Here is a 25,505-nt window from a genome sequence, read left to right as displayed (position 1 = left end):
AGCTCTATCTCATCCATTGGCTATCGGAGCAGTCACGATCGCTAAATAACAAACAACACTGTGCGACATTCTGCCAGCAGTCCGTCAGCATATATACCTCTCTGTACTGGTATGAAATAAGCATTTTTTGTGAAAATTAAACAGTAATTTTGAATTGAAAAGTAAATACATTTTATTCTAAGTACTGACCATTGCTTTCTATACATTTTGACCAGATTTCTGGCAATTTGTGGACACCACACCAATAGAAATGTTCGTCTTTTGAAGCAAACCAATCAGACACCCAATTTTCGACTTCTTCGTAGGAATCGAAGTGTTCCTCAGCCAATGCGTGTCCCGTTGATGAAAACAAATGGTAGTCGGAAGGAGCCAAGTCCAGTTAATACGGCGGGTGGGGTAGCAGTTCCCAGCCAAGTGTTTTGATTGTATCCTGAACCAGTTTTGCTTTGTGTGCAGGTGCATTGTCGTGTAAAAAAATTACTTTACCATGTCTTCTGGTTCATTCTGGTTTTTTTTCCATCAATGCATACTTCAAATTGATCATTTGTTGTCTGTAGCGATTAGTATTTACAGTTTCACCGGGTTTTAGTAGCTCATGATACATCACACTTTTCTGATCCCACCAAACACAGAGCATTGTCTTCTTGCAGAATCGATTTGGTTTTGCAGTCGATGTTGATGGTAGTCCCGGATTAACCCACGATTTTTCCCGTTTAGGATTCTTAAAATAAATCCATTTTTCATTGACAGTAACAATTCGACGCAAAATTAATTTTCTTTCATGTCTCTGAAGCAAAATTTGAGAAATGTTTTTTCGGTTTTCCATCTGTCTTTTATTCAATTCATGTGGCATCCATTTTTCACACTTTTGGATCTTTCCCATAGCTTTCAAACGGCCAGAAATTGTTTGTTGTGCAACATTTAGCATTGCTGTCATTTGCTTCTGACTCAAAGTATCATTTCCATCCAATGTTGCTTGCATTTCGGCGTCTTCGAACTTGTTTGGTGGTCTTTCACGTTCTTCATTTCTTACATCAAAATCATTATTTCTGAACCGTTGAAACCCTCTTTTGCATGTTGCCTCTGATTGAGCATAATCATCGTATACCTCGACAAGCATTCGATGCGACTCTGCAGCACTTTTTTCCAAATGAAAACAAAAAATTAATGCTTTCCACAAATCATCACTTTCTGGTACAAAATTCGACATTGTTAACACGATGAAAACATATGATTTTGTTTGTTCTATGACTTGATGTATACTAAATATCTTTGACAGATGTCATACCAACCAAACAAAAAAAAAAAAAAAAAATTAAGGTTCGTTCACAACAAATGTTCCCTATCGACACATTTGTATCTTAACGCTCATTTCATACTGGTACACCTGGTAGTCACGTTTGCTGCTGGTGGCCTAGTGGGAAGCGCCTGCGCCTATAACTACGACGCTTTGAGGAGTAGATGGAAGACGTTTCCTGACACAGGTTTCTGTTTTCGATCGGTTCCTCAAAATACTCTAGACACCGTCTGCAACTCTCGGAGCTGTCGCAATATTTATGGGGTACCCTGTTCACGAGTGTTACTAACCGATCAGACACCGTCTGCAACTATCGGAGCTGTCGCAATATTTATGGGGTGCCCTGTTCACGAGTGTTACTAACCGAGCAACTGTTTGTTCTATTATAAACAGGATTCACAGACATTTGTTATTGATGGTAAACAGGCACACGCCCACCCAAAAAGTGCGTATAAGACAGTGACTTAGTGAGCCACCTTCACAATGGGAACGAAGACGCCTGCCGTAAGCCGCGCCGGGAACTAGGACCACTCAGCAGCAGGGTGCTTTACCTGCGAGGCGCGCGCTGTGACTCGCTGACGAAGCGGATGCTGAAACGCGGTGCCGATTATAGAAAACAAAAAAGGGCAGCCGGCGGCTACCATAAATCACCCGGGGAGCGGCCGGATCGGCAGCACGGGCGGCCAGAAAAGGCCCCTCTGTGTCGGCCGTCACGAAGCGCCGGCTGATGGCGAGATAACGCCGCTAGAGGTGCCGCGGTATATCACGACAGTGACGTCACGAGACAAGGCGAAAGGGAGGGGGGGGGGGGGGGAGGGGCGATCGTGATCCGTGGCTACTGCCACCGCTCAATCCGCGCCGTTTCCTTCATCTATGCTGTCCTCAGGAACGGCAATTAGCGTTTCCCCCCCGCTGAGCTCATCACACACGCTATTTATACTGATTACCGGCCCGGGACGACTCGCCGCGAGATTGGCGACGTGGGCCATGCCCGCCGCGCCGCGAAACTCACTTGTCGACTTTCCTCTTTGTCCGCAGTTCCACCATTAAGGCCATAATTACACTTTTCCGAGGATTTTTATTATTTTTATTAAGTACGTGTTTCGGCCATATCGCTTGTCATCAGCAGTGAATCTGTAGAATATATGAGGATTATTAAAAAATAAACTACATTTAGTCATACCTGCGCATGTAGAGACAATATTATAAAAACGTACTGCGCTTAATTCGCCGCGTGCTTTCATTCCTTCTCCACGTAGTGGTCTTTAACACTGAAGCATAAATCGTATCTCAACAGAAGTTTAAGCGGTTTCCATCATATGAAGCGCTTCTTTAGCTAATTCAGTCATATTGTGACAACAATAGTTGGGCCTCAGCTTCCCACAGAGAGAAGAACAGAAGAGATCGAAGCAACTGAGCGGCGGGCTGCTACATTTGTTACTAGTAGATTCGAATAACACGCAAGTATTACGGAGATTCTTCAGGAACTCAAATGGAAGTCACTGGAGGAAAGTCGACGTTGCCGGCCGAGAGTTTCTAGGCGCTTCAGTCTGGAAACGTGCGACCGCTACGGTCGCAGGTTCGAATCCTGCCTCGGGCATGGGTGTGTGTGATGTCCTTAGGTTAGTTAGGTTTAAGTAGTTCTAAGTTCTAGGGGACTGATGACCTCAGATGTTAAGTCCCATAGAGCAGCGCGCTTCGTTACAGGATCATTTAGTAATCGCGAAAGCGTTACAGAGATGATAGATAAACTCCAGTGGAAGACTCTGCAGGAGAGACGCTCAGTAGCTCGGTACGGGCTTTTGTTAAAGTTTCAAGAACATACCTTCACCGAGTCAAGCAGTATATTGCTCCCTCCTACGTATATCTCGCGAAGAGACCATGAGGATAAAATGAGAGAGATTAGAGCCCACACAGAAGCATACCGACAATACTTCTTTCCAAGAACAATACGAGACTGGAATAAAAAGGAGAACCGATAGAGGTACTCAAGGTACCCTCCGCCACACACCGCCAGGTAGCTTGCGGAGTATGGATGTAAATCTAGATGTAGTGCTCAGAGCCAAGTCGACGTTCTTTTCGAGAGGCACTATTGAAAAAATTTAGAGAACCGCCATTTGAGGCTGGCTGCAGATGGATTCTACTGTCGCCAACGTACAATTCACGTAAGAACCATGAAGATAAGATTAGAGAGATTAGGGCTCGTGTGAAGGCACGTAGATAGTCGTTTCTCCCTCGCTCTATTTACAAGTGGAACATAAAAGGAATTGACTAGTAGCTGTACAGGATAGCTTCCGCCACGCACCATACGGTGGCTTGTGGAGTATCTATGCAGGTGTAGATATAAGCACTCGATTCTCTATAGTTCTAATATATTTCCTGCCAGCCAGGTTTAGTTTTGTTCTGATTTTTCTAAATTGCTTAGGGATTTGACGGACTTTCTTATTTTTGTCATTTCTCTAATGTCGTAGTTGTCGGGAGAAAAATGGTTCAAATGGCTCTGAGCACTATGGGACTCAACTGCTGAGGTCATTAGTCCCCTAGAACTTAGAACTAGTTAAACCTAACTAACCTAAGGACATCACAAACATCCATGCCCGACGCAGGATTCGAACCTGCGACCGTAGCGGTCTTGCGGTTCCAGACTGCAGTGCCTTTAACCGCACGACCACTTCGGCCGGCTGTCGGGAGAATGTAAAACACTAATATTCCTAGTTTTTTATTTTGTCCGTCATAAGTATCTGGTGAAAATCTGCGACTGTAATCATTACAGTTTTACTGTCTACAAAACAAAAGTTGCAGTTTCTAGTCGTGATTTTCCTTTATTTTTGGCACGACAAGTGCCGGGCAAATAATTCCCATTGTCAAGTGTTTTTCGTATGAACTCCTGCATTATTTATGCCGTCAAACTCTCATGTTGTCCTCTCACGTAGACACGCATATTATGCGTCATTTACACAGATGACAGCACACTGGACTCGCATTCGGGAGGACGACGGTTCAATCCCGTCTCCAGCCATCCTGATTTAGGTTTTCCGTGATTTCCCTAAATCGTTTCAGGCAAATGCCGAGATGGTTCCTTTGAAAGGGCACGGCCGATGTCCTTCCCAATCCTTCCCTAACCCGAGCTTGCGCTCCGTCTCTAATGACCTCGTTGTCGACGGGACGTTAAACACTAACCACCACCACCACACAGATGACATTTCACTCTGCGTACAAGAATGCTGAGTCCAGTGGAGGAATACATTAGACACAAGGAACACAAGTGACCGGTAGTTGAAAAGTTTCTGTTGCAACAAGAATAAGCTCTCCACACAACCACACCGCCATCATCGTTCTGGGTGCATCCACCTGTGCACGTGTTACGAATTTACTCTGCTGGAGGACGGGTCATTTTAATACAATAATCCACGTGACGCAATAGATAACAATGATTCAACAGATAAACCTAAGAATCTATGAGGTACTCATTAATGTCCTGACTACACGCCTACGTGTCAGCAGTACAATCATTGTACCTGATGATGGTTGCAAATCTTAAATCGATCACGAATTTCAATGAAATAATACGTGACAAACACCTTTTTTTTTCAGTCTTCTGACTAGTTTGATGTGGCCCACCACGTATTCCTTTCCTGTACCAACCTCTTCATTCCAGAGCACCATTTGCAACGTATGCCATCAGTTATTCGCTGGATATATTTCAGTTTCTGTCTTCCTCTACAGTTTTTACCATCTACCGTCTAGTACCACTGAAGTTATCCCATGATATCTTAACATATTTTCTATAATCTTGCCACTTCTTCCTGTCAGTGTTTTCATATGCAATTCTGCGCAGAAACCTCTCATTCCAAATTCTCTCAGCTCATCTAATCTTCAACATTTTTTTACAGCATTACATCTCAAACGTTTCGATTCTCTTCTCTCTGGTAGTCCCGCAGTACATGATTCCTTACCACAAATTACTATGTTCCAAATTTACATTCACAGAAATTTATTCTTCAAATTAAGACATATGTTTGATACCAGTACTCGCTTGTCTGCTTTTTATGTCCTCCTTTCTTCGTCCGTCATACGTTATTTTGCTTCGGAGACAGCAGAATTCCTTCGTCTAATTCGTAGTCACCATTGCTGATTTTTATAATTAATTTTCTTTCTGTTGCTCCTCGTTACTTCCGTCTTCCTGTGGTTTTCTCTCGAACCATAGAAACTGCTTGTGCCATACAACAGGTCCCGTAACCCATTCTCGCTTTCACTGCTGATAGCAACGTCACTGATATTCTTTCACACCGAGTTTTAATCTCACTCTTGAGCTTTCCTTTTATTACCATTACTAATTCTTCGATGTGTAGATTGAGCATTAGGGGCGAAAGACTACAAGCTTCGAATTCGAGCATTTCGTTCTTTTTTGCTGTCCCCTCTTGGTTTTTGTGCATATTGTGCATTACCAATCTTTCCATGCAGCGTACTCCTGTTTTTCTCAGTTACTCGAACATCTTGCATCAATTCACATTGCCAAAGGTTTTTTCTAAGTCAACAAATCATTCGTTTGACTGCACTGCACTTGTTTCTATTATGAAACGTAAGGTCAGAACTTCCTCTCTTGTACCTTCACCCTTCCTGAAGCCAAACTGATTTTCTTCTAGCACGCCTTTAATTTGATTTTCCATTCTTCTGTGTACTATTCTTATCAGAAACTTCGATGCATGAGCTATTGTCCTGAATATGCAATAGTTCTCACTCGTATGTGTCCTGTGGAATTGTGCGGATGATATTTGCCGATGGTAAATCTCCAGTTTCATAGCTTCTACATGCCAACATGAATAGTTGTTTGGTTGGAACTTCCGCCACAATTTTAGAAATTTTGAAAGAATGTTGTTTATTCGTTCTGCGTTATTTGACTGCATGTCGTCCGAAGTTCGAACTTTTCACTCATACTGCATCCCCTAAGTCTTCCGTATTGCCTCCTATTTGTTGTCATATCAAGAGATCAGTTAAGTCCTGCCGTTTCATAGAGGCCTTTTCTACTCTCTTTCCACGTATCTGCTCTCTCCGGACCGTTTAACAATGCAAGTCCCATTTTGTTGTTAACGTTACCGCTCTTGCTCCTAATTTGACTGCAGGTTGCTTTGACTTGTATCCGTGTTTGTTTACCCAACATTTGTGACTGCCCTTTAAAGAGCTGTCCATTTCTCTTCAACCGAACTGCCTATTGCAGTATTCATAATCGCAGTATGTACAGCTTTAGAGAACTTAAGACACATCTAATCATGCCGCAGTGCTTAAGCGTCCGACTCCTTTCGGGATTGTTTCTTACGGATGATGCTGTTAACCATCAGTCTACTCTTCATCATCACTATATTGTGGTCTGTGTCTGTATCTGCTCTCGGGTACACTTACAAACCAATATCTGATTTCGGGATCTCTGCCTGACCATGATGTAACGCAGTTACAATATTCTCGTATCTCCGGGCCTTTTCCACGTATACAGTGCCCTCTAGTAATTTTCGAACAGTGTACCTGTTATTTTCAACTGAACTTTATTTCTTTTTTTTGTCTTTCTGCTGTCTCATTCCTACTATTAAGCCAACGTTCTCCAATAACTTGGTTAACTTGGTCTTCTCTTTCTTCTCCTACAATCGCTTTATTAGCTATTCATGGCCCGTTACGTAGTGAATTACTCGTTCACGATCTTCACATACTTCCTTCACCTGCTCACCTTCTACTTGAGACTATCATCATATTTTTTAAATAGAGGTCTCATGTGCTATAGATATATGTTGTGTGTCTCTTACGCAGTGCTTTCCACTGCATTCTACATCCCATGGCGTTGACAACTGCTAGTTTTCCCACCTGTTAGGGACAGTTTAGCACCCCCAAGAACAAGAAGGTGCCCTGAAACTCAGTCCGTTCCTCCATCGTCTGTGACAAGGCCGTTGGCAGAACGAGGACGACTCCTCATACAAGGAGGCTTCGGGTGCCATAGATGATGATTTATATTCAAAATTTAAGCAGTGGTTGTGTTCGAATTGGGGACCCAGGGCGTTTCGATGACTATTCAAAGCCAAAGACATAGGCATCTATAGCTTGCTTATTAGAAACCGAAGGGTGGTCTTGGTCAGTATTTTTTCCTATTCTTTGCACATAGACCGACGTATTTCCTTGCACTTGTTTTATTTACTGTATTGTTTATTTGACCTAGTGGATGAGGAGTTAGCGTTTCCCTTATGCCAGATCGGCTTATATAATTTCCACGGCAGTTGTGTCCTCGCTGATCGCTATAACACAGCATCTATCGCAAAACAAAATTCTGGACTTCCGCCAAAACACTTGTTACTGTGTCACAATAAAGTCTATGCATGCTGAGCAGTGTCTGATTGATAAACAGACTTTTGCTGATCCACAAGTAAATGTTGAAGATTTTTTGCCCTCCAGGTCTAAAAAAACATCTTAAAGGTGACAGTTAACAAATAACTGCTGCCAAAAGTGTGATAAAAAGGCATCCCCAATAGCAATCAAATAAAATGCTTAAGATGTTTAGGAACTCAAGCATATATTAAAAAGTCTGTAAGTTCAGATTCAAGGAGAGCTGGGAGTGAAAGAATGAAGTTCACTATGAAATAAAAACTACACAAGAGGCAAAATAATGGCAGTTAGTTGCCAAGTGAACATCGTTGAACATCTGTTCTATCAAAATCCGCTGCTGGATAAGGTTCATTATCGTGTGCCTCTCCCGCTCCCCTCCCCCCTCCACACTTTTTCTTGTGAAATACTTGGATCGTCCTTTTAATGAAATCTTCAGAAGTAAGGAACACCAATAGCAGTGCTTTTGTTATAAACTATATTAATTACGCGACCAGTTTCGACACTACATTAGTATCATCGTTAGATCTCAATGCAAACTGAATGGTGATATCCAACCGTCGGTGCTTTAGGACAAGTAACTTGTATATTCACTGGTCTCATGGGATTCTATTTACACAATCTGTGCACTCCAGCCATCCAACGGCTGACCTGTCCTAGTTCACCGAGGATTGGATATCACCATTCACTTTGCATAGGTGCCTGAAATTGATGCTAATGTAGCGTCGAAACTGGTCATGTAATTAATATATTTTATAAGAAATACGGATGTATGTATTCCTTATTTCTACAAGCTTGTAACCGGACGCAGGTGCACGGCCATTTCCATGACGGATCTTGTAAAACATTCCTTGAAGTGGTCTAGACATTGCGGCTCAAGCACGTACTGGTCATCGACGGCAGCCCTCCACAGCTCACCCAGTGAATGAGGAAAGTTCCTGCAATGATGCACAGCACATTTCAACCTGTCCCGTGCATTCTTCAGTGGTTTCATGTCAGCAGATAGGCCGGCCACTAACATTCGACTGATTCTTGCCTCTTCGATGACGGTGTTCACGAGGAGGATGTTGTGTGACCATGCATTATGACCTTGGAAGGCGAGCTCTTCGAAATGTTGCCTACTAAGTTGCCGAATCCTGTCCAGAAAAAGCACTGCTTTCAAATTTCCCTCGATAGCGATGAAAGACGTCAAATGTCTTTTCAAGATACCGACCCAGAACATGACAGACCCACCTCAATGCTGAACCAGTGACACGTACGTTAGTACGCGGCCCCTTCACACTTTTCTACGTCGGTCTTCAGGTGTCAGACAGTCCTGCACTCGGCAGTTACTGGAGCTCGACGACACTAGTCCGGGATCCATTCCAGACGTTCACTTGCTTGCTTTTGCACGGTTCAGGAATGTCGACACTTAGATGCCCAACTGATTGTGGGAAGCGAAATGTGTGGGTTGACACAGACCTCAGCCACCGATTTTCGATGTTTCGTATCTGACGATGTTGTTGTTGTTGTCGTCTTCAGTCCTGAGACTGGTTTGATGCAGCTCTCCATGCTACTCTATCCAGTGCAAGTTTCTTCATCTCCCACTACTTTCTGCAACCTACATCTTTCTGAATCTGCTTAGTGTATTCATTTCTTGGTCTCTGTCTACGATTTTTACTCTCCACGCTGCCCTCCAATGCTAAATTTGTGATCCCTTGATGCCTCAAACCATGTCCTACCAACCGGTCCCTTCTTCTTGCCAAGTTGTGCCACAAACTCCTCTTCTCCCCAATTCTATTCAATTCCTCCTCATTAGTTATGTGATCTGCCCATCTAATCTTCAGCTTTCTTCCGTAGCACCACATTTTGAAACCTTCTATTCTCATCTTGTCCAAACTATTTATCGTCCATGTTTCATTCCATACATGCCTGCACTCCATACAAATACTTTCAGAAACGACTTCCTGACACTTAAATCTATACTCGATGTTAACAAATTTCCCTTCTTCAGAAAGGCTTTCCTTGCCATTGCCAGTCTACATTTTATATCTTCTCTACTTCGACCATCATCAGTTATTTTGCTCCCCAAATAGCAAAACTCCTTTACTACTTTAAGTGTCTCATTTCCTAATCTAATTCCCTTAGCATTACCCGGCTTAGTTCGACTACATTCCATTATCCTCGTTTTGCTCTTGTTGATGTTCATCTTATACCCTCCTTTCGAGACACTGTCCATTCCGTTCAACTGCTCTTCCAAGTCCTTTGCTGTCTCTTACAGAATTACAATGTCATCGGCGAACCTCAAAGTTTTTATTTCTTCTCCATGGATTTTAATACCTACTCCGAATTTTACTTGTGTTTCCTATACTGCTTGCTCAATATACAGATTGAGTAACATCGGGGAGAGGCTACAACCCTGTCTCACTCCCTTCCCAACCACTGCTTCCCTTTCATGTTCCGCGACTCTTATAACTGCCATCTGGTATCTGTACAAATTGTAAATCTGACGATAGCGACTGAAAGTTCGAATTATGCTACTGTACACTAACTGACCTGCCAGCTCTCCATGCTGCCAACACTTCTTGCCGTAAAGTTACGGGGAGTGCAAAGTATGAGCTTCAAATAACTTTTCGAGGCGTGTTGACAGACTGAATAGGGCTCACAAGACTAGTTGTCCCGTTAACCGATTGGAGACACAAGGTGCTTTGCAGGCCGCGGTGGCCGTGCGGTTCTTGCGCTGCAGTCCGGAACCGCGGGACTGCTACGGTGGCAGGTTCGACTCCTGCCTCGGGCATGGGTGTGTGATGTCCTTAGGTTAGTTAAGTTTAAGTAGTTCTAAGTTCTAGGGGACTTATGACCTAAGATGTTGAGTCCCATAGTGCTCAGAGTTATTTGAACCATTTGAACACAAGGTGCTTTGCTGAACTCGAATGAAAACGCTGGTTTTATCTTACCAAGATGATTGCTTACAGTATGTGTAATACTCTGACCACATCAGATCTAGCGACGCCGATTTAGAGTGGGTGCGGTGGGGATATGTGATTATCACACTCTGTTCAAAAACGTGTGTGAACTCCTATGAGACTTAACTGCTAAGGTCATCAGTCACTAAGCTTACACACAACCTAAATTATCCTAAGGACAAACACACACACCCATGCCCGAGAGAGGACTCGAACCTCCGTCGGGACCAGTCGCACAGTCCATGACTGCAGCGCCCTAGACCGCTCGGCTAATCCCGCGCGGCTCACACACTGTGATGTCTTCATTGGTACCTTTGTCACTGGGGTCCTCAGTAAATTTCTTTATATATCACATTCGGGGGTTGGATGAAAATATGAAAACACTGAAATTTATGCTTTCGTGAATATAAATGTAAATGCTAGCCGAGCCTGCAGGTTGCGCTGCTGTTTTGGTCACTAGCGACACCTGCGAAATGTCCTTAATACGTTGCAAGGGTGAGTAGTAGTCAGAACGGTGTTCTGTGTAGTTGTCGGCGCATCATGTCAGAGCTAAGTGAATTCGAAGGTGGTCAAATTGCTGGTGTTCGTATGATCGATGTTTCCATAACAAAGGTAGCCGATAGTGTTCCAAGACGTATCGTATCGAAACGTTATACCACATACGGGGAAAGCGGAAAAAGATCATCCGCTAAGTTACAAGGCCGACGAAAGTATGTGTTGAGTGATCGTGACGGGTTGCCATTGAAGATGTTTGTGGCGTAAAGTTACAGGACGACACCTGCAAAAGTCACTGCAGAACTGAATCTCGCACTCGCGAACTGTGTCAGCACCAAAGCAACAGGGAGGGAGCTCCGTAAACACGAATGGCAGGGCGAGTTGAACTTCCAAAACCATAAGTCAGTGATGCAAAAGCTCATAACAGGAAATCGTGGTGGCAAAGCCGTAAAACATGCGCTGTGGAGCAAAGAAGAAAGTCATTTGATCGATTGAGTGTTGTTTCACACTATTTCCAAAATTTGTCCGATTTCAAGTCCTAATTGTGAAACATGGAGGGGGTTTGGCGATGATTTGGGCAGCTATTGCGTGGTATTCCATAGGCCTCTTGGTTACTTAACAAGGTTACATTAGTGCCAAACTTTATGTAACCATTTTGGCTGATCAGGTCTGTCCTGTGGTACAGTGTTTGTTCCCCAGTGGTGGTACTGTGTTCCAAGACGGCAGGGTCACTGTTCACAAGGCTCCAATCGTGCAGAACTAGCTTTTTGAGCATGCGAGTAAATTGTCTCATTTCCCCCGGCCGCTACAGTCATCAGATTTTAATATTACTTAGTTTTTGTGACCTATTTTGGAGTGAAGGTTGAGTGATCTGTGTGTACTTCCATCATTGTTACCTGAATATGTCACTACTTTGCAAGAAGAATGGTATAAGATTTCTTTGAAAACCTTAAAAGTCTTGTATTTATACATTCTGGTAGAACTGGAAGCTGATTTGAATGTCAACGAATACCCTAAACGTATTAGGCGTGCTAATGAGTTGTGTTTTTGGTGTCTCAAAATTTTTGTCCACCCACTGTAGATATCATCAACATACAGATGAAGATCGGATACGTCCAGATTCTGGGCTTTACCTTTCTTTAACTGTTAAATATTTCTCAGTCCCCTGCTCCATTTACTCTGGATCAAACGACCCTTGTAACCTGCGACTTATCCAAAACTCTCTGCTTTCCACAGGAGATTGAAGCTATATTTGTTATCATCGGCGTAGCTTCTCTCTAGGCGTTTCCCAACAGTGAATCATTGTCTGTTTGAAATTATAAACTATCCATTCTTTCTACACTTCTATTCACTTCCGATTTTTCTTTCGATCACATATTATAACCTCGCCCTATTGTTTTCTGGCTCCTTCCCTTCACTAGTACTTCCATACACTTCTGTTACGTGTCGTTACTCGCTTTCGACAATGAGTAGTGATTAAACCGTGTAACACAGTAAGACTGACATTACTTAAATCCTGTATATTCATTTTTATATACAAGGTGATTTTGCTAAACAGGGACAAACTGCAGGAAACGATCGCTCGGAAGATGATGAGCAGAGCCAAAAACGTCAGATAGACGTATGGCCAAAAATGCGTTGCAGGAGGGGGACACCCACTTGATAAAAGAGCTTTAACAATGTGCGTTTTGAAACTTCTTTATTTAAATGAGTGTGTCTGTACTTAAATTGCAGAATGACTGAGAATATGAAATTTCTACGTTATTTGATTTTGAAATAGCTGAGTAAAACTGAACATATTGAGCCTACTTTCTCTTTACTTTTTCTTATCATGGCAATACTGACCCACAATATTCGAGCGCAACGCAACCTGACTGCTCAAAAAAATTACAACCTGACTTCAAATAATTAATTCAAAAGAATGGCCCTGACTAAAAAGAAATATTAACAGTAATCTATACATTTCATTAAGCACTTACCTCACAAAAATCTTCACTACGCGAACCACTGCAATACAGCGAGCGTCAATACTGCCAGCTAAATAAAATATTCTGACTGCTAAAGCTACTAACTACTAATAGGCATGTGGTTAGTAAAGGAAAGATTTTGTTGCAAACCAAATAATGTATTTTTTACCTAAATAATGTGACATCCAACTCAGACATGAATATAAATCGTCATTGACATCTAGTACAAAGGTATATAATCCTGAATAATATTCAATCTCCATGTCGAACATACACAGATCGTTAGCCTACGCTAACACTCCAGACCTCTACCCCCCCCCCCCCCCCCCAACCCCCTCAATGCTAACTTCTCACATTGAACATCCATCACTGCTGGCTGTTGACCTCCCACTGCCCAACAGTACTTCCATCGCTGCTAGCGACTAACTTCCAACTGCCCAACAACGAGTCCAACCAGCCATAGAGTCCCTTACAAAGAAAGCGCAGCCAGAGATCCAGTGCAAAGCGCTACACAGCGCTGCCAACACAGGAGAAGCCCACTTACAGTTTCAATGATTGGAAGTACAAATAGCATATTGGAATGTTCTGTCTGCACTTCTGTTTTAGCTCCACACTCAAGATGTCAGTCAGCTGGAGCACCATTATTTTATAGCCACATTACCCTTCGTGCAACCAAAGGCAAGTTTTCCTGTAGGGGAGGTAGGGTCTCCTGCAACAAGTGCAGACTTGCTTCGCCTGTGAGGCGTTGTGGGACGGTGCCTCGTCGCGCGAGGCGCTCGTCAATAGCTCCCGTCCACACGTTGAGACTGAATTGGTGCTGATGGTCACTGCTACCACAGTACGGGGGCTCTCTGTAGCACACGAGTTGATGTTGTGAAGATTGCCGATACCGCCCCTCGTAAAGGTAGCTTCATCTGTCACTAGAACGAATAACAGAAATACTAGTATCGTGGTGACCTGTGCGACGAACCAGCGACGAAGTAGTTGGCGCAGAGGCCAGTCAGAAGGTAATAGAGCCTGCACGCGTTGCAAATGACACTGATAGTGACAGCTGTCATGCAGAACGTTTCACACGGTCGTGTGACAGGCCACCTATCTGGCGCCGATGTGCCAAGGTCACTGTCAAAGATCTCAATCTCCACCTTGGAGAGGTTATACCGCGTTGGAATGTATTTCTAGCCATATGTCCTTATTACCTCTTTTGCTCGTTATCCTCTCAGAGACCATTTCTTTAGCAAAGTCACCAGTCAGCTGCCCCTTTCCAATGGGTTTTATGCAACCCGCAGAGCCTTCAAATTCTATGTGCAAGATTTTCATATTTTCTCGCTCGCTACATGCAGACTGTTAGTCCTACAGAAAAACTGAACTGGACCTTTCTGTAGGACATTTAATGCAATTAAATTTCTTACTGGGCTACTTTTTTGCTAAGAGGCCGTAGATATCGAATTATTCTAGGACATCGAACAAATGTCACCCTCAAATAAGTTTTTCTTGAATAATTAGAAAACCGTGCCATCCACCATAAAACGTATTCCAGTACTAAGTTTAACTACATTAAATTTCTTACAAAAAGGTATTTTATTGTACTGGTTAAAAACAGTCTTGGTTGCAATTTAATTTTTTTATTTTTTTTTTATTTTTCAACTACGCGTTTCACCTTATTTAGGCATCTTCAGGTTGATCTTAATTTGGTATTTCTTAGAGGATCGTTTCTAAGAAATACCAAATTAAGATCAACCTGAAGGTGCCTAAATACGGTGAAACGCGTAGATGGAAAATAAAAAAAATAAAATTGCAACCAAGACTGTTTTAACCAATACTGTTAAGCACTGATTTGCTGTATGCCACAGAAGGACTGAAAAAAAGGTGCTTTTCATTTTTTCCGCAGGACTAATAGTTTGCGGTTAGTGAGTGAGAGAATATGAAAATATTGCATGTGATTTTTGAAGGCAAGACCTATCGGTAGACTGAATCAGCTTAATCGCCCTGTGTGTGTGTGTGTGTGTGTGTGTGTGTGTGTGTGTGTGTGTGTGTGTGTGTACAATTCTTATCATTATTTATTGCTCATTAACTACGCATTTTGCAATGTTGAATCACGAAGTACGCTGGTTAGATCTAAGAAATGACAACCTTACTTTTGCCAGGTGAAGTAAATGTTTTACATTACGTTCATCAAATACTCTTGGCATCAGACACAAATGTAAGAGGAACAGAACCCCTACTACCGAAAGTAGTTGCTGTTATTCAGGTGGCTTGCTTGCACGCAACAACTGTACTGCCTCATCACAGGGTCAAGTAGGTTAAGGCAAACTACGGTAGAAATTATGACAACGCCAATTAGCAACAAATGACAATTTATTAAAAGAAATGATATGTTACTTATCTTGATTCTGAAGAGAATGCTTGACAATGTAATACAATGATCACTTGCACTGATCTATTTCTGAGCATTGCTCTGGTCCTGAATCCAGTCGGGGATGATCAGTATAACTTGCACAATGTCCAGTTCGGCTCTCCTGGACGGCAAGGGAAGATACGTCCTGATGCTTCCTTGAGGCATGGTGTTTTTACTGTCGAACCAACTATTGATACATTCTTTGTGGAGCCATGCGTCCTCTTATATCCGCGTTCGGCGGATAGACTTTAACTTGGGAAATGTTTGAGTGACGTAATGCGGAAGTACCACATAACCCGTGTTGGGCGCGCCCTCTATGGCGTCTGACCATAACTTCGTTGCGCCTCTCTGCTGGCTGACCTTGCCGTGTGGCGTCCTCTCTTCTCCTGGCTGTCTGGAGGACGCAGTAAAGCACATAAATAACTTACACAGGAGGCTGCGTGTAGCGGTTTGCTTTGGTCGGAAAGCTATTGAGAAAGAGGTTTCCGATCACGAAACACTAACTACGCTAGTTATGATATAGGCGAAAAACATTTCTAGAGCGATTTATTGTTCTCAAATTTTGTTATTGGTGCTGTGCTGTTCAGTTCGAAGACTGGTTTGGTGCAGCTGTGGACGCTGCTCTGTCCTGTGCATAATACACTGGACCTGATCACAGGACTTCTCTCTTCGATTCCCGCTTCATGTTGTGCCCTCACACTTCTCTCCAGTACTAAACTGACGATTCCTTGACGTCTCCGAAAGTGTCCAGTCAACAGATCCCTTCTCTCACCATTTATGTTTAGCGCCTCTTTATCAGTTATGCGATCAACCCCTCCAATCTTCATCACCTTTCTGTAGCACGACATTTCAAAAGCTTCTATTCTCTTTTTATGTAAACTGCTTATAGTCCGCGTTTCACTTCCGTACAAGAATACGCTCCAAGCCAATGCCTCCAGAAAAGACTTCATAACACCGATTACTATTTTCTATGTTAACAAATTCTCTTCTCCAGAAACGCTTTTCTTGCGTAGCCAGTCTCCGCTTTATATGCTCTCTACTTCGGCCGTCATCAGTTATTCTGCTATACAAGTAACAAAACTTATGTCGTACTTTTAGTGTCTGATTTCCTAATCTAGGAGGGAGTGCTGAAAAGTAATGTGTGTGAATTTTTCATTTCAAAACTCTTAAGACATTTTAATGAGACAAACGTTATTAACATTCTATAACTTTGGATCTTGTTAACTTCACGGCCTTTAATGATACAGGGTATTTGTGCGAATGGCGCAAACAGCCACATTTATACAGGCTGATCAAAAAGTCAGTATAAATTTAAAACTTAATAAACCTCGGAATAATGTAGGTAGAGAGGTAAAAATTGACACACATGCTTGGTATGACATGGGGTTTTATCAGAACAAAAAAAAAAGTATTGCTAGACGCGTGAAAGATCTCTTGCGCTCGTCGTTTGGTGATGGTCGTGTGCTCATCCGCCACTTTCGTCATGCTTGGCCTCCCAGGTCCCCAGACCTCAGTCCGTGCGATTATTGGCTTTGGGGTTACCTGAAGTGATCGACCGACATCTCTAGGGATGCTGAAAGACAACATCCGACACCAATACACCGCCATAACTCCGGACATGCTTTACAGTGCTGTTAACAACATTGTTCCTCGACTACAGCTATTGTTGAGGAATGATGGTAGACATATTGAGCATTTCCTGTAAAGAACATCATCTTTGCTTTGTCTTACTTTGTTATGCTAATTATTACTGTTCTGATCAGATGAAGCGCCATCTGTCGGACATTTTTTGAACTTTTTGTTCTAATAAAACCCCATGTCATTCCAAGCATGTGTGTCACTTTGTACCTCTCTATATACATTATTCCGTGATTTATTCAGTTTTCAAATTTATACTGACTTTATGATTAACCGGTATTTTTTTTACATTTTTTATTGTACTTCCATAACCGGTTTCGAGCTACCACACGCATCTTCAGATATCTAATGATGTTGACCGACACGTCTACGTAACTTGAACATTACCCATCTGAAGATGGGCATGATAGCCTGAAATCGGTAATGGCACTGAAATAAAACATTTTAGGAAGTATTTGTGGATGGTTGCGTCGTTCACCAATTATTCTACACCTTCATTCATAATGACTAGACGTTTGTATCTCTCCGCCGCTAGAGCGCCCCTACTTATACCGTGTAACATGGCGCTGTGTAAGCTGACTATGTTGGTGCGGAAAGAAACATAGTGCTATAATCGAGTTCCGAATTGGTCCACACATGGAGCACTCTTCCCTTCAGCATGACAATCCCAGAGCACGCACGAGCTCTCCATGTGCAGCAACCCCACGCCTTGGGTTCACCGCGATCCGTCACCCTCCATACGGCCCCGATTTGGCCCCTATCCGCTTTTCCAGAACTTAAAAAATTCCTTCTATTGTCTTTGATAGTGATGAAGCGGTGCAAGCAGAGGTGAGGTTGTAGCTTCGTCAACAGAGTCAAACATGCTACAGTGACGGTTTCCACAAACTGGTCTCTCTTTGGGCGAAATGAGTTTGTCGCCAGCGTGATTATGTTCAGAAATAAATATGTAGATATCACGAATAAATAAATATATAGGGTGTTAATAACGTTTGTTTCATCTGAAAGCTTTAAGAGTTTTCAATAAGAAATAACTTTCCAGCACACCCGCGTAATGCCCTCAGCATCACCTGATTCAGTTCGACTATATTTCATTACCACTGTTTTGCTTTTGTTAATGTTGATGTTAAACATTCATTTCAAGACACTGCCCACTCCGTTCAAGGGCACTTCCAAGTCCTTTTCTGTCTGACAGAATTAAGTCACTGCCGGCAGCGGTGGCCGTGCGGTTCTAGGCACTCCAGTCCGGAACCGCGGGACTGCTACGGTCGCAGGTTCGAATCCTGCCTCGGGTATGGATGTGTGTGATGTCATTAGGTTAGTTAGGTTTAAGTTGTTCTAAGTTCTAGGGGACTGATGACCTAAGATGTTAAGTCCCATACTGCTCAGAGCCATTTGAACCAATTACGTTACTGGTAAAACTCAAACTTTTCGTTTCTTCTCCGTGAACTTCAATTCCTTCTCCAAATTTTTCTGTGGCTTGCTTCACTGAATGATTGAACTAGGTTAGCACCCGCTGCTACGCTCGCATAGACTGAATGGTTTGCACCGATTTTTTGTTTTTCTTTAGCTGAATTTTTATGTTGCTCACAAATTGCACCCGCTTCTAAGCTGCCGTCGGAAGTCTTTGTTAATCTACCTTTTGACTTCTGGGATGAAATTTCCATAAAAACTTTCATCCCCTAACACATATCTCTTCAGAACTTAAATAACAATTTTCATACAGGGTGGCGCACGAAATATGTTACCAATTGTTTCTTTCACAATTTACGACGCACATTAGATATCCCGCTGGGATCTCTACAGCTGTACCAGCAGAGCTTGGAAAAACAAATGAGTTACGAAATGATCTGTAATTCACGATACTGCCGCTAGGAGACTAGTAATCAGCAATGGCTGACAATGGAAAACTGACGATACAGCAACGATCGGCAATTGTGTTACTTTTTCATGAAACGAAAAGCCTTGTTGTGATTCAGAGGCGCTTTCGACAACAGTTTAACACACGATGGGTCCCTTGCAAGAAGACCATCTACAGGTTGTACGATAAATTTGTACAGGAAGGAACAGTATTGGAAGCGTAGCGACCTCGGCCTAAGCCTGTTTGTTTGCCGGAGAATATTGAAGCGGTGCGAGTTGCTGTACACAGAAGTCCCGGGAAATCGTCTAGAAAGGCAGCAGTGCAACTGGGAATATCCAGACGCTCCGTTCAACGCATTCTTAAAAGTGACCTCCATATACCCACACAAGATGACCTGTGCACAGAACCTCACTGAAGAACGCAAGCAGCAGAGACTACTGTTTGCTCAGTGGGCGGAGGATAGGGAAGAAAATCTCAACAACGTTTGGTTTTCAGACGAGGCGCATTTTCATTTAGACGGTGTGGTTAACAAACAAAATGTACGCTTTTGGGCTACTGAGAACCCACAAGTGCTTCATGAACGACAATATTATGCTCCGAGGATTACAGCGTGGGCAGCAGTTTCCAGTCACGGACTTGTTGGACCCTTTTTCTTTGAAGAAACTGTGAACAGCGAGCGTTATTTGAGCATGCTTCGCAATAGGTTCATTCCACAGCTTCTTGCTACTGCCTTGCCCTTCAACACGCAGTGGTTCATGCAAGATGGAGCAAGGCCACATACTGCAAACACTGTGTTGGAGTTTTTACACGAGCATTTCGACATGCGGATCATTTCACTCAGGTTTCCAGGTCGCTTCAGTGACGGACAAAATTGGTCCCCCAATAGTCCAGACCTCAATCCATGCGACTTTTGTCTTTGGGGGTACCTAAAGGAAAAAATTTCCCGAAACGTCCACGTGATTCAATGGAGCTCAGAAGACTTATTCTTCAAGTTTGCAGTGAAATTACGGAAGACATGTGCCGTAGGGTAAACACTAACTTCAGTGAGATCTTAACTTTTCCCGTCGAATCGAATGTTCAAATAACTTACGGGTTTGCTGCCGGGTGACGTCGTCGAACACCGCCGATATTTCGTCAGGAGCACACCCTGCCATTCTCAAGGCACAAATGCAAGGAAGAAAAAAATGTGCAAGAAATTTAATACCTCGGTTCTCAGAGGAGAAACAAGGCTGGTTCAAATGGCTCTGAGCACTATGGGACTCAACTGCTGAGGTCATTAGTCCCCTAGAACTTAGAACTAGTTAAACCTAACTAACCTAAAGACATCACAAACATCCATGCCCGAGGCAGGATTCGAACCTGCGACCGTAGCGGTCTTGCGGTTCCAGACTGCAGCGCCTTTAACCGCACGGCCACTTCGGCCGGCTGAGAAACAAGGAAGACACCACACACAGAACATGTGTCAACACATCCAAAGATAACCAACATCAGAAATACTTACGCAGGAAGCATTTCCAACAGGATTGGCCGTATTTTGCAGAAATATGATGTGAAATGTGTTTTTCGACCACCTTTTAAGATTAAGGCCCTGTTGGCGTCCGTAAAAGATGATCTTGGTTTGCGTAAGGCTAGGGTCTATCGTAGTCCTTGCAGTTGTGGCATGTCATATATTGGTCAGACAATCAGGACTGTGGAACACCGGTGTTTTGAACATAAGCGTCACACACGCTTACAACAGCCGAGCAAATCCCCTATTGCAGAACATTGCCTTGACACCGGTCATCCTATGGAATACAACAACACGGAGATTCTGGCTTGCACGTCCAGCTATTAGGATAGTGTTATTATGGAAGCTGTTGAAATCAGACTATCAAGCAACCTTATTAACAGAGATGGTGGATTTTATTTAAATGCTGCTTGGAATCCGGTTCTGTCTCTCATCAAAAAACAGAGGGACAGAATTAGTACTACCTCACCTGTTGATTAATAGTAACTATCGATATTTCTGATGTTGGTTATCTTTGGTTGTGTTGACACTTGTTCTGTGCCGGCCGCGGTGGTCTAGTGGTTCTAGGTGCGCAGTCCGGAACCGCGGGACTGCTACGGTCGCAGGTTCGAATCCTGCCTCGGGCATGGATGTGTGTGATGTCCTTAGGTTAGTTAGGTTTAAGTAGTTCTAAGTTCTAGGGGACTGATGACCACGGCAGTTAAGTCCCATAGTGCTCAGAGCCATTTGAACCATTCGAACTTGTTCTGTGTGTGGTGTCTTCCTTGTTTCTCGTCTGTGAACCGAGGTATTAAATTTGCTTGCACATTTTTTCTTCCTTGCATTTGTGCCTTGAGAATGGCAGGGTGTGCTCCTGTCGAAATATCGGCGGTGTTCGACGTCCTCACCCGGCAGCAAACCCGTAAGTTATTTGAACTAACTTCAGTGTTCGTTTGAAGGAAGTTAGGAAATGAAATGGTGGACATATTGAGCATGTGCTGAGTTAGAACAAATCTCTATGGACGGCTCTTCATTGTAGTATATGTTCCTTTCAGATTGTATTGACAATAAAGTTTATATTCGAAAACAAAATGGTAACACATTTCGTGCGCCACCCTGTAGATTTAGCTTTAAATATGTTTCAATATAACGAATTACTGGGAGACAGTGGTGACCGAGGTGGTGCCTTGTTGCAGGTCCGGCCAGCACTGCGGCGGGCCCTGAGCGGGTTCGCTCGCCGGCCACCGGGCCCGCCAGCCGCTTCATGACGGCGCCGCACCGACCACCCCCGCACCACCCGCCGCCGCCGCGCAGCCGACCACCGACCAGCCGCCGCCGTCCAAGGTCTGCGACCCCTCGGACCCACCCTCACCGGCAAGCGCGTCACGCAACGCGTTCCAGTCTGCGAGCAACTCCTGTTCCTGAACCGCTCTCCTCACACGCAATGAACTCCTACAGACTCAGCCACAAAAGGCAAAGGACCCATAAAACGTGCACTATTATTTGTCAGTGTGAATCAGTGGACAGTGTGGTGTGTTCCTCCAGTTTTTCTCTACGACTCACGAGCAAACAGATACCGTCTTAAGGCGGCGAAACATTCTCTACATCTCTCGCAGACTTTTCACGATACCTGTGATAAAAAAACGTCAACGAACAGTTCGCTGATAAACTGATCTGTATCTCCTATAAACTGTGACCAGACGCTATAGTGAAATAGTTCCGTTTTCAGTGAAACAGTCAAGTCCTCGTGACCTCTGTTACAGTGTTCTCCAGTGAACCATGCAAGTCCCTCGGGACCATCCTGACTCTCGTATTATTAATTACAGCTGTGTCTCCCAGTCAGCTCTGTTGATAGGTAATTTAATCCTTTATTCTTAATCGTCACTAGATAAAGAACAGTGAAATATCAACCGCACACATCCTAGCACAATCGCCTCGCGACGGTCCTACCACCTACCACTCTGGATCTCCAGTCGAGGGGACTCGAAGGTTGGACGAGCTAAACAGTGATCTTGCAGGCCTGCCAAGAGAACCCGCTGCTCTGCTCTGCAGAGTTTCCTGGCGAAATCGGGGCAGCGGACTTCAGCGGATCTGCTGTCGATCACACCGTTCCTAGAAACCCACGCCTGTCACACGGCGACTCAAACTGCTTCTCCTCACTTCGTCGTAGGCACCTTGCAAGCTGTCCCGTGAAACCCCATGCCTGTTTCCAGTTCCGTTACAAGCTGAACCGGACTCTAGACACCACTTCCACCGTCAGTGCAAGAGCGCGTATTGAGCAAAGCGACCTTTACCGTCAGTAAACTACTTTTTTTTACTAGTTACTGACATGTTTCATTTTGTAAATAAGATGTCTACATAAAGAGTTTTCCCTATTATTATTGTGAAATACTTATAGTATGTGTATACGAGATAAATTATATTTCTATTTAGCAAGAAAAGATTTATTGTCCTATTATCAGGCATAAGACAAATGTAATTTTTTTCGAGAGTTACTTTTGTGATATAATTTGTGTTCTAAATAAGAGTTTACTAAGCAGTTACTTGTAACAGCTCGGGAACAGTCTGTTACTATAGTGAGAAAAGCACTTCGGTTCATATATAGCCCCTGTATATGAATTCAAAAGTGTAGCTGTTCCTTTAGATTTTTTTGTTGTTGTAAAATTACTAACATGCACTCATTGTAACTTATGGTATTGTTGAGTAACATATACATACATACATATATATATATGTATCACTAACAGATGGTTTGGTTAGTTATCACAAGTGCCTTGTAGCAGCAGTGCACCAATTATGTATAACCATCACTTCAGGAGACTGCATAAATGGGAAGATCGCAATAGCTGGTGCTGTTCCAAAGTGCGTTCCAGAAGAAAGTTGATCTCTGCAGATGTCACCAGGAAGATGAAGCAGGTGTGACGTTCAGTGCGCTCCCGGGAGTGGGCTTTTAGGTGCCTTCACACTCAGGTGGCGGAAAGCATGCGGCCTTTCCCGGGCACCGTCCTCCAGCGTCGCAGCTGCCATGACCCTCACTCTTTCCTCGGAATCAGCAGTCTCGCTAGCCTTGGCGAGACACCACAGTTGCCACTGTATCTCATAACGTGTACTGAAGACTAACAGCCAATAAAATACTGAGATGACATTGGAAATATTTGTCTCTGTGTCTTAACCAATACTTTCAGGCAAATTAAAACAGTACCTTCGGCTGTCGCATTTCTACCTGTAAGGATGTGGATGTCGACTGCATGTCAAGCCTTTTTCCTTTCCTTTTCGACTCTAGTGTGACGTAAACAGTGAACAATGAAGAATGTGACATTCTTTAGACTAGTACTGCTCGACCACGATACTGTTGCACTTAGGCCTCCCATGGCTGTTATCAGAAACGCGAAGTGACGTTACAGTAAATAAGTACTGTGGTGACTATGGAAAATCCGTAGCACTTTGAATGATTTCAGGACAGCTCTGCATATACTGTCAAGTGTTTCACTGTGTCCTCGCGCAGTATCACGATAAAGATTGACAGTAAGCCTGAAACGGCCCTTAGAAAAATTATGCATGACTGTGCTTAAACTGACACACAGTACTTTCAGCGCAACGCAATCTGACTTTCAATAATCCCTACAAAAGAATGGCCCTGACTAACAATAACCTATACCTTTCATGAATCACTTACCTCACAAAAATCTTCGTTACTCAAACTACTGCAATACAGCGAGCGCCACTACTGCCAGCTAAATAAAAGATTCAAACTACTGAAGGCACTACCTACTGATAGGCATAGTTAGCAATGAAAGATTTTGATAGAGAACAAACAATGTATTTACCTTAATAGTGTTCAAAAGTCATATTATATATAGCAGTTCATGGCATCCAGTCTTACAAATTTACTGTCTCTGATGGACACACGTCCAGATCATCCGCTCTCAAAACTCCGCCATCTCTCACCCCACATCCACCACTGCTGGCGGCTCACCTCCAACTGCGCAACGCTACGCGCTGTTAACAGCCAACTGCCAACACTACAATGGCGACTATTACAACAATGCTAACCAGCCACAGCCTTCACACAGCAGTCAGTGATTTTCATATAGAGCGCTAAGTGCCGTTACCAACATAAAAAGCTAAACAGCCTACTTACAAGCCGATCGAAGTGGCCTCACTCTCAGCTGCAACAATAGTGTGGTTGTCTGATAGTTATGTTAGTGTGTGTTGTAATAATAGTGAAATAAGACGGTAGAACCTGCTAAGGAGAATTACTCATCACAAAATATTTCCACATGATACTTATTACTTTCTACTCTCAAAGAAACTGATACTTTATGGGTGCTAGCAGTGTTCTCATACATAAGTTACTATTACATGACTTTCCGTCTCCAACTTCCTGAGTCGACATTAGAGAGATTTGGATGATATCAAGAGGCCATTTGAGAAATTACATCAATAATTACGTTCTGAAAAAGGAAGGTATGCTTTTGAAAGCTTCAGTATGACTTTATTTTAGTAAGCGACTAGTTTAATAATCGTCTGGTCAGCATAATCGAGCCATGAATCATTGAACATAATTAGCAACTGCACATATACTTGTACGTCTGGGAAATTCAGTGAAACTCCACACACAACAAGTGACAATTACTAGCCATAATTATCCGGTAAGATTCAGTAGCCTGAGTTGGTGATGATAATGTAATCGAAATTACTCCTTGAAATAAGCAGTAACACTGCGGTTACCGGGCTACCGCGGCGTCCTCAAACAGACACAAGCTCCACAAGATTTAGCAAACAATTATTTCAGTTTCTTCTTTACCAGTGTTTCATCCTTGTATTTTGTCACTAAATTTACTTTGTTACTGGACCAAATACATTTCACCTGTTATAAACATCAATGGAATAAGAAACCAACAATTATATTACACCTGTCGTAATGGACACATCCCTCAGTGTATGACGTTATCTGCATAATTCGTTAAAAACCACAGAGAAAACCAGATCTCCTAATGAAGTGGCACTAAATAACAATAAGTAATTTAAAAACAGGTACCACAGTTATTTACCTTCTAC

Source organism: Schistocerca americana, chromosome 2, assembly GCF_021461395.2.
Source record: "Schistocerca americana isolate TAMUIC-IGC-003095 chromosome 2, iqSchAmer2.1, whole genome shotgun sequence".
NCBI lineage: Eukaryota > Metazoa > Arthropoda > Insecta > Orthoptera > Acrididae > Schistocerca > Schistocerca americana.
Note: the sequence above shows the minus strand (reverse complement) of the source record.